The sequence below is a fragment of the Styela clava genome, chromosome 11 (assembly GCF_964204865.1).
Source record: "Styela clava chromosome 11, kaStyClav1.hap1.2, whole genome shotgun sequence".
NCBI classification, from domain to species: domain Eukaryota; kingdom Metazoa; phylum Chordata; class Ascidiacea; order Stolidobranchia; family Styelidae; genus Styela; species Styela clava.
Window position 1 is genome coordinate 18,766,797 of NC_135260.1, and position 10,512 is coordinate 18,777,308.

At 35.9% G+C, this 10,512-nt stretch overlaps 1 long non-coding RNA gene across 2 annotated transcripts; it reads left to right on the forward strand.

The window, feature by feature from the left end:
* Positions 1-625: 625 nt before the first annotated feature.
* LOC144429714 (uncharacterized) lies at positions 626-4,077 on the forward strand. 2 transcript variants are annotated; one of them, XR_013479029.1, is made up of 5 exons: positions 626-742; positions 1,117-1,313; positions 1,920-2,030; positions 2,499-2,659; positions 3,577-4,077. It is a non-coding gene; the product is annotated as an uncharacterized LOC144429714 (long non-coding RNA). The 2 variants fall into 2 exon arrangements; XR_013479028.1 differs by lacking the exon at positions 626-742 and having other exon boundaries at positions 1,013-1,313.
* Positions 4,078-10,512: the final 6,435 nt, after the last annotated feature.

Here is a 10,512-nt window from a genome sequence, read left to right on the forward strand (position 1 = left end):
TGAAGGTACAGACAAACCTTATTAGTGAAAAGAATATGCTTGAATCACATTTTACCGAGAATTTATTGCCTGGAAATACAGGATAGAAAATGGAGCCACAGACTTGAGCAGTTCAGTAATATGGAGCCACACTCAAATTCTGTTATGAGGTGTGGATTAGTCTTATTTTTTGTGTGCTTAACAGGTTAGTGATGATCTTGAAGATACAGACAAACCTTATTAGTGAAAAGAATATGCTTGAATCGCATTTTACCGAGAATTTATTGCCTGGAAATACAGGATAGAAAATGGAGCCACAGACTTGAGCAGTTCAGTAATATGGAGCCACACTCAAATTCGTTTTGAGAAGTGGATTAGTCTTATTTTTTGTGTGCTTAACAGGTTAGTGATGATCTTGAAGGTACAGACAAACCTTATTAGTGAAAAGAATATGCTTGAATCGCATTTTACCGAGAATTTATTGCCTGGAAATACAGGATAGAAAATGGAGCCACAGACTTGAGCAGTTCAGTAATATGGAGCCACACTCAAATTCTGTTATGAGGTGTGGATTAGACTTATTTTTTGTGTGCTTAACAGGTTAGTGATGATCTTGAAGGTACAGACAAACCTTATTAGTGAAAAGAATATGCTTGAATCGCATTTTACCGAGAATTTATTGCCTGGAAATACAGGATAGAAAATGGAGCCACAGACTTGAGCAGTTCAGTAATATGGAGCCACACTCAAATTCTGTTATGAGGTGTGGATTAGACTTATTTTTTGTGTGTTTAACAGGTTAGTAATGATCTTGAAGGTACAGGCAAATCTTATTAGTGAAAAGAATTCGCTTGAATCACATTTAACCGAGGTTCATATATAGGTTATAATATATATATATAGGTTCATAGTTTGTATATTTAAAAATCTCGTAATTCTCTACTTTTTAAGTTTGATTTTAATAAATAAAAATATAAGATATCCCCCGAAAATAAGCCCTAGTGTTATTTTTCGGAAGAAAATTGAAATAAGACCCAGTCTTATTTTTGGGGAAACATGGTATATCTGTATATGGAGCCATACTTGATTTCTGTTATAGAGATGATTTTGTATTTTTTTTTTCATGGTTTTCAACAGGTTAGTAAAGATCTTCAAGTTACAGGTAACCATAATAGTATGAAATCATGTTTGACTGTCTGAAAAGTAAATACTTTGAAATTTGTTGCCTGGAAGTGCAGTTTAAAAAGTGGATTCATACAGCGAGGTGATTCGGGGACGCAATGTCTGAATGTTGTCGGAAGTGGATTAGTCATAGTTTTTATTTCATATAACAGGTTTGTAATGATGGTTAAGTTACTTTACAACAATAGTACCATAAGATTTGTTTCACTTTTTGGGGAATTAATGTTATTTGTTCAGTATATATGCTGATATGAGTAATGATCGCAGTGAAACAGATACTACACGATAACTGAGGAATGTATACAAGAATTAGGCTGTAAGAAGCTGGTATCATATCAATTTGATCATAGATTATGAATATGAAAGCTAATTTGTAGTTTACATTTACCAGGTTGGGAAAAATATTTCAAGCTTATCTTACTCAAACTATTTATAAGTAATACTCATATCAGACTAACAATGTATATTATTTATTAGATAACATTAGCTGGCGCACTGGATTTTTCATTTAAGACTGGTTTTGGGGGAAGCTTTGATTCACACTTTTATATTCGTTTGTCGTTCAAATGGTTTGAGTAGAGATTTAAGTATATATTTGTTTTTGAGATTGTTCTGCAATGTTTTACGGTTGAGACAAAGCTAGAGAAATACTTATTAATATTCCTTATATTTTTATATCCACCTGAAGCATGCATAACATATTTGTATTATATTCTTGTGATGATTACTACTACATACATAATTGGATCTGATTTCAGGGATTGTTTAAATTGATAATGAAACCAGGAATCAAGCGAAAAAGTTTTTCCGAGAAGACATAAAAATATATTCCGAACGAGATTCCACTACAAAGATTAAATAGTATAATGGTAAGATTTGGTATTATTTGCCTTGATCACATCATTGTAACAATAACTGTACAGATGAGACCTGAATACAATCTCCATGGTTAAATTTTTTTGTTCCAGTCAAGATTGTGTCTAATACTCAAGTCTGAATTTTGTACATTTGTTTTCCTAAAATAACATTTGCAAGTTCTTTCACAATTTTTCTTGACTATTTGCTATTTTTATACTGTATTTGGAAAAATTTCATTTTCAAGAGATGTTCTCGCAAGATGTTTTTTGCAAATGGTGTTCCCTATTAAGCACTCTTTTTTTTATAAAAGTGTAAGATGTGAATTTTTTGCCACTATCGGTTTCATTTTTAAATATTGCCTCAATCACTAAGCATTGTAAAGAAATACATGTAATGCCTAATATGTATTAATTGTATCACATGATAAAAAATTGTTCAGTATGGCTTTAACAAATATCATAATTTTTGTGACATCTCAGGTGCTCACGTCGTAACGACATGCAAACAGTTGTCGTAGTTTCCATGTTATTGATTTTGCTTCTCCAAAACATCGCGTACATAAAACAATAGAATGACGTGGAATTGGCAAGTGTGGTATTATGATTGCTCGAAGATTTATTCAGATTCTACGTACCTCAATGTGAGTTTGACGTATTGTTTGTACTGAGCTTTATAGCAGGACATAGGCAACAATAAGTAAAAACAGAATAGAATATAAAAATTGGCCCATTCCATTTGTTTCCTAACCTAATGAGTTTTTGATAATGAAGTGATCAGGGATGGACCAAACAGTCTTTAGTCCAGGGGTTCTCAACCTGGGGTTCGCGAGAAGATTTCAAGGGGTACTTGGATGGCAGTCGAGTTTTTGCGTGTTGCTGTTTTTAATATCCTTTATTACTACCAGAGGAAAATGCGTGCCGATTGAAACTGGATGCCAATTGAAACATAGATTTTCCCTGATCTTGCGTTGTTGTGATTGTGACGTAAACAATGTGAAACTCACAGAAAATACAGCGTGCTGCGAGCACTGGAGAAAGTGATATCCTTATTGAAACTTGAAAGGGATTTCAAGAATTTATTAGTTAGGGCAATATTAGTAACAGGGAAATTAAATTTAGTTTTATCTGGTCAATAAATTGTTGTTTCAACAAATTGTTAATCGATATATCACAACTTTGTTCGGTGTCACATTACTGGGGGGTATTTTGCAGAAAAAAAGTTGAGAACCCCTGGTCTAGTCGAATAAACACTATGTTTTATTGAATCTTCGTTAGTTTTGAATTGAATAGTTAAAAATGATGTAATAATTCTATATGAAACCTACATACTTCCTTCTGTTAGATAAATTTCATCCCATATTGTTGCTAACAACCGTGCCATAAAACCCCACTCCCTAATATCACTACCATTTAATTTTACGTTTTACCTGTATTTTCAAAATGGTGTGCAGAATTAAAAAGTATTTATTGGTGAAATAGGTATTTTGATTCCCAGTACTGTAAAATAATAAACCACTCAAGTCATCAAGAATTTTAACATAATTTTTTTGTTTTATAGCTTGGAGAGAAGAAGAAATTAAATCATGGTGTCTGCTATGATGACAACAATACGGACTCTATATAATTTTGGTTTTATATTGTGTAGGAGATACTCAACCTTACCGGTGTAGTTGCTAAAAACAAATTTGAAAAAATACCAAATTGAATTTTGCGAATTTTCCCTTGAATCTCTAAACCAGTTCCAGTCAAAAGAGTCTTACAATTTCCTTGCTTATGATTATCTAATATGCGTTTGTACTACTGTTACTTTTCCGATATATCTATGATGACTTATATTGAAAAAACAGTCTTATGATTGAACATTTATCCCTGATATTCATTACGCTGAATATAATTGAAGTAATTATCGGTAATAGGAAAGTCTTAAGATGCTAACAAAAAGGACTCCCTCGGAGATGAATCTTATTTTAAAAAAGAGTATGTTGGGATCCTGCCAATCTGGTGTTTGCAATTTTTTTTTGCATATTTTTCAATAAATGAAACAGTTAATCAACTGGTATGCATGGATCTTGTTTTCTGTTAGGGATAATGTATAACGGAGAAGAGTAGTCTTTTTTGTATGTTGAGTATTGGGATACTAGTGGTTGTGATAGCGTATACCAGCTACCGATATGTTGTGCCTGCAATTTGTATTACAAATCTAAAACATCTTAGCGTGTAAACAAACCCTGTCAATTGCCTGTGCAATACAGGTAGAACTACACAATTTATCAATAGGGACTTAATTTAATAATAGCATTTGAGTCACTGGTGGAATTATTCACTGATCTATTAACCATGTATTGTATGAAAATAATTAAATAACAACACATATTCGCTAAAAAAATTAACAATCACAAAAAGGTATGCAACAAGCAATAAATATAACTTATTTCACTGAGTTTTTTTTAACATATAGGCACCAGTTCACGCTACAGTAAAAAGACAATGAATGCGGTGAGGATTATAAATATATAGATACGGTGACCAGTAGAAACACTACAATAATGTATCGCTCGCAATATAACCCCCTCACAAAAGTAATACATTGGGTGAGCGAACACGTACTACTTCTTTTATCAATACCTTTCCATCTAAAATATGTAGGCTTTAAACTTTACTTGAGGTTTTGTTTGCTTTTCCGATTCTATAATCAGTTACTTTATCATTTGTTTTTATCTATTATTTTATCGTCTATTGCTGATTATGGAGTCGAAATAAACTTATACCTCTACATTTGTACTGAGTAAGTGTTCCAATACAGCATTTTCCCGGGTTGTAACATACGATACGGTTCAATTGTACAAGTACCGTATATGTCTTAACATTACCAGTTTCCACATTACTTATAAACAAAAATATAACTAAACAAATACGGATGTTTTAACGTTACCATTGCGCTGGCCTGGCCCCAAATATTCTGAGGCCTGGCCCCATTTTCTCCGTGGCCTGGCCCCAATTTGTCCGTGGCCTGGCCCCATCTTCTCTGTGGCCTGGCCCCATTTTCTCCGTGGCCTGGCCCCATTTTCTCCGTGGCCTGGCCCCTTTTGTGTGGCCTGGCTCCAAAGCCACAAAAAAGTTATCACCCCTGTTGAAAAATCGTTTACTAGAACATAGACAAGTCTAAATGTCTGAGCAATCTGCGTTCTAGACACACATTTGTTCCGACGGGAAAGTAAGGATCGATTCTTTGGAATTGTAGTGCCTGTTATAATGTCGTTTTGAAATGAATTTTCGGTAATAGCGATGGTTAAAATCGCACTGACTAGAATCCTTGCAAAGATTCGTGGTTTCAGAAAAATTCAGTTTAAAACGACATTATTACAGGTACTACCTGGAATCGATCTTTACTTTCCCGTTTAAATTACTGCCTAGTCTTTTCATTACATGGTACACGGACCAATACTGCGGAAGGCGATTCACAAAATAAAACCCGCCATCAAATCTTATGACCGACTCAAGCGATATATAGTTCTGTAGTTAGTTCAGTATAAAATTGTTTTGCGAATTCTGTATTAAATCTCCTGAGTAAACTCAATTATAGTAACCAAATGTGTCTCATGGGAATTATGCATTGTTAAGTCGATTGCGCACATACAGAAGATGATATGACTTCTCTTTCATTGTAATATTTCTTAATATATATCATCATCGCAACCTCTGTATGGGCATATCTTCCCAACATACATTTATGCCTAAAAATCGTTTACGACATTCGCAAAAGCAATACATAGTTCTCGATTGGGCACGCTTTTCGGTAGCACACTTGTTAAGTGGCCAACATACAGGACCCTAGTATTCTACGCGTTACAAGAAAGAATAAGCCAAGCATCAATGAATTGTCGGTACTCAAAAATTCGAACATTTTTTAATATCCTTCCCGTTTGCCCGAGTTTCCTGGAATGTCGTTTATGACATGTTTATAAGGTGAACGAGTAGTTTACGCTCATTAGTGTTTTCGAATATCTCTTTAGATTTCGATCGATTGCCTGATATGCAGATAGGATATTCTCGAGGACAAGACCCGAAAACCGCCAGACGTTCAGAGATTTATAGTACATATACACTTCAAATTTTCAATTAAAAAATCTCCTTTTCCTCTCACAATTTGATTTTACTAGCAAACGTTTCACATAAATAAAAGGGTTAATGGGCACTAGTATTTCGTATTCTACAACTTGGAGAAAATGAAGTGAACACCCAGGCGTGACGTTACATACACATAACGTCAACGACGAATGTTTGGAGAAGCTTCTTCCCAGCGTACACACAACAGTACAGATCGTTATGAAGCTACGAGCAACAACTGTTGAGGCTGAGCATTCTTTTTCATGTGTGTAACGGGTGAAGACATGGCTGCACTCATCAATGATAGTTGGCGGAAAGCGAAGGATAGATTTGATCGTGGCGATTTTTTTTTACTAATTAAGAGTTGTTGGATTAGTTTGCTTATTGTTCAAATGTAGTATTTTTTGCCCAAACAAGTGGTGTCTCAAAAAACCAATATGTACCATTGCTCAAAATAATTACAGTAATTGACCCATTGATCCTTGCCTCACCAGCGGTATGTTAGTCGTTGCTCACCAGTAACCTGGAGCGCATTGCATCTCACAGAGGGGGATATATCCAGTGGTGGGATTCAGACGGTTCGCATCGATTCTATAGAACCGTCTCGCGGGATTTTATTGGATCAACGAACCGGTTAGCAATACTTAAAAAATATATAACAGAACCGGCCGAAAAAATAGGACTTCTGTGATGGAACCGGCTGACAAAAAAATTGAATCTCACCACTGGATATATCCATAGCAAAAAGTGTTTTTTCTGCACACTTCGCAGTGTCACTTTTGCGTATTGGCGCGGGAAGCTTCATTACTTATCAATCTTAAGATGGGTAAGTACAGTGGCGTAGCAAGACTCTTGTGCCCCCCCCCGCAAAAAAAATATTTCGTTGAAATGACCCTAAAAACTCTCGGACATAAGCTAAAACAAAATTTTTTTTTTATTTTGTCAAAAAGCATAACATGTCGCTATAAAAAGGCAATGGTAACCTAAAATTTGCGCTTTCGTGTTAGCAAACTCATCCACCATCTTCGTCATATCAATTCTTTCAATTCGCTTCAAAAATCAGTAGCTAACCTGTGATAATTGTCGTGTAAGTTTTGGAAGAAAATTCATTCGCGCCGGCGCCATCACTTTTGGAGATTTGACACGCATCTGGTTTTCTACCGATACCACCGGTGCTAGGCTTAATTCCTCCTCAGTTACGTTCGGTATTCCCAAGTCTAATTGTTTCAATTTTGGTTCAAATATTTCGTTCATCTTGGTTACTTGAATTTTTTTCATACGTTCTTCCTCTTCTGCCCTTTATTCTTCGTTTTTGTGCGCCACTGAGAAGTTTTGCTTTCGACATCAATCTGACAGCCTTCGTAATTGTGCCGGTGACCGGTGCGATCAAACCACACGACGCCGAAAATCGACGAGTCCGGCATTGTTACGTTACAAAACGATCTGAGCAGAACTAGCATCAACATTATAAGATGTGCATTACTGCTTTTGCAATGCAGCTTTTGGTTTTGCGGCTTAAATTTCTAAATTTTAACCGCTCGGGGCCCCTTCTCGCTGTTCCGATGGAGCATTTGACGTGTCTCGTCGGTATAATGTAGTTGTGCTCATCGTTACTCACGTTTGATTCGAGATTACTATTAGGATTACTAAAATGAAAGAATACTATTCTAAAATAACATAAAATATGTGATAAGCTGCCAACTATAAATGAATTGGTGTCGTATTTTTGCGATCTTGGGATTTGTCAAACTTGATTTGTTCTTTCGCACTTGAGATTATTTTCAAGCAAGATATCGCCGTTTAAAAAATCACAATGTCTGGGGAAAATACGAACAATTGAAAATTATTTTATTGCATTCAGCTCCGTCGGTAGTTTCAGAATGAAAAAAGGTACATCGCGGATCGCGCGCACAATTGATTGCGTGCGGCTGCGTCGGTAGTTTCAGAATGAAAAAAAGGTAAATCGCGCGCACAATTGACTGTGTTTCGATTTCGCAGCTACTACGATGAAAACCTAACATAACACCAAAATTTGTGATTTACAATGTCTATAGAAGCGTTTTCAATCTGAGGTGAGTCTGCTGAAACCAAAGTGTGATCTTCCATTTTAAGTTTCAGTTTAAATATTTTAGAATGCCGTTTTTCAATCAAGAAATTTGAGTTGTGGATTTACCTTTTTATTGATTATTATTTTTAGCATTTCATCGCCGATGACTATAATATGGTAACATGTTTTTCACATTGAACTCATAATTCCCCACGAGAACAAAAAAGCAATTAACGTCGTCATTGTGTAACAATACATGTATATGCCGAGGGAAATTTTTGATTTAGGGAGAATAAACAGCGGCGTAAAGATGTTTAAAACACGCCATGCTGACGGAAAAAATCGGCGATTGTAACAAAATGAAATAGCGCACGTTACTAACGGCCTTTTAATTAAGTCTTCCAAAAATGTCAAAAAAGAAAAGATTCGATCCTTAATTTATTAATATGTTCGTCAAGGGTCAAATTTACAGCTTTAGTATAAAATTTAGATTTATTTATGACTTGTGTTAACCCTATTAAAAAAGGTTCAGCATTTAAAATAAATAAAGTACATTTAACTTGCTCGGGAATAATAATCTGGAAGTAACAATTTTAAAATTTATTTGGGGCTCCGCGAATAATATTCAACCTTTCAAGGGCTCCGCAACACCAAAAGTTTGAGAACCCCTGTGTTAGATGAACGCGATATCTTATGAAGGCGGGGTTGAATCTGCTCCAAATTTTGCATGTGCATTCATCATATCTCGGACCAGAAGCCTATTGATTGGATGAATTATGTCGTATAATTAGCGAGTTATTAATTAATTAGTGATGGGACACGCGGTGTCACTATAGAGTCATGAATCGAAACCGCAGTTTCGATCGATAAATCTTTGGTCTCCGACCGATATTCTCGTTGTTATGTCATCCATTCGATGCAAAGCGACATCTTCCTCAAATGGATACGAAACTCCTTTTCGTTGTATAAATAGAAGGACCCTCTCTGGAGACACTACGGTCTCTGCCTGGACTTCCCATGACTCTTGGTTCTCTAGCGCAAATTCTTTTAGAGGCGGACGTTAAGCGGCCAGAGATGGGAGAAGTATTCTTCGACAGGAAATATTCCTATCCACAGGTTAGGTTACCCTTTTCGGAAAATCCGTTGACGTCAACTATTTTTTTTTTTTTTTTGTCAAAAAGCATAACATGTCGCTATAAAAGGGCAATGGTAACCTAAAATTTGCTGTTTATCTTGGTTACTTTAATTTTTTCATACGTTCTTCCTCTTCTGCCCTTTTTCTGCGTCTCTGTGCGCCACTGAGAGGTTTTGCTTTCGACATCATTCTGACAGCTTTCGTAATTTTCCCGGTGCGATCAAACCATAAGACTCCGAAAATCCACGACTCCCTGGCATTGTTACGTAACAAAACGATTTGAGCATAACTAACACCAACGGTATAAGATTTGCATTACTTGGTTTGCTTTGTAGCTTTTGGTTTGCGGCTTCTAAATTCTAACCGCTTGGGCCCCTTTGCGCTGTGGGCGCGACCGCGGGGGTGGATGCTACGTCACTGTATATATATATCATGATTCATCACACCAGTGCTTCCTAACTTTTTTGTTTTGTTCACTCTTTGTAAACTGCCAATTTCATCGCGTCAAAGAATCATTCAGGGCAATCGAGTATGACCAGATGTGGATAATGAAATTATAAAAAAAAAATGAACAATCATTGTGAAAACAGGTTAATGACTTCGCTGCTCCTGAGAATCAGCAATTATTTTTTTGACCAAAATCATGATAATTCCATGAGCCTATCGCCAACGAGCCCACACATCTCAATCCACTTCGTTTTTTGTTTTCAACATAACTGATCATAAAGAACTTTCTCTGACATGTATGAGAGCCAGAGCAGTTGCAAAATTATGGTGGTGAATTAATCATACTTGGAAGCAAATAACCCGACGACCTTAATACGCTGGGAAACACATTCTTACGAATATTGTGGAGCAATTCACATGGAGTTTTCTGACGGGTTTATTTACATGTAATTACAAGTGCATGTAATAGTTTGAAAAAACAGGACCAGCATCCTTTTCACTCGATTGTGTCGCAAAAATACCAGACATATGTTAGGGCGAGAGTAGGCATGCAAGATACTAGTAGATCAGAGCAATGAGAATTATCATTGACCAGAGAAGGACATTACTGTGCTCGACTGTATCTGTGCTCCATAGAGTAGTATCACATCAATGTTTGTTCCCTCTTCCGTGATACACCGATAATATTTAAGCCTGTATACTCGAAACAAAGTTACAATATTTTTGCGCTCACATGCGTGCTTTCTTTTTCAATAATA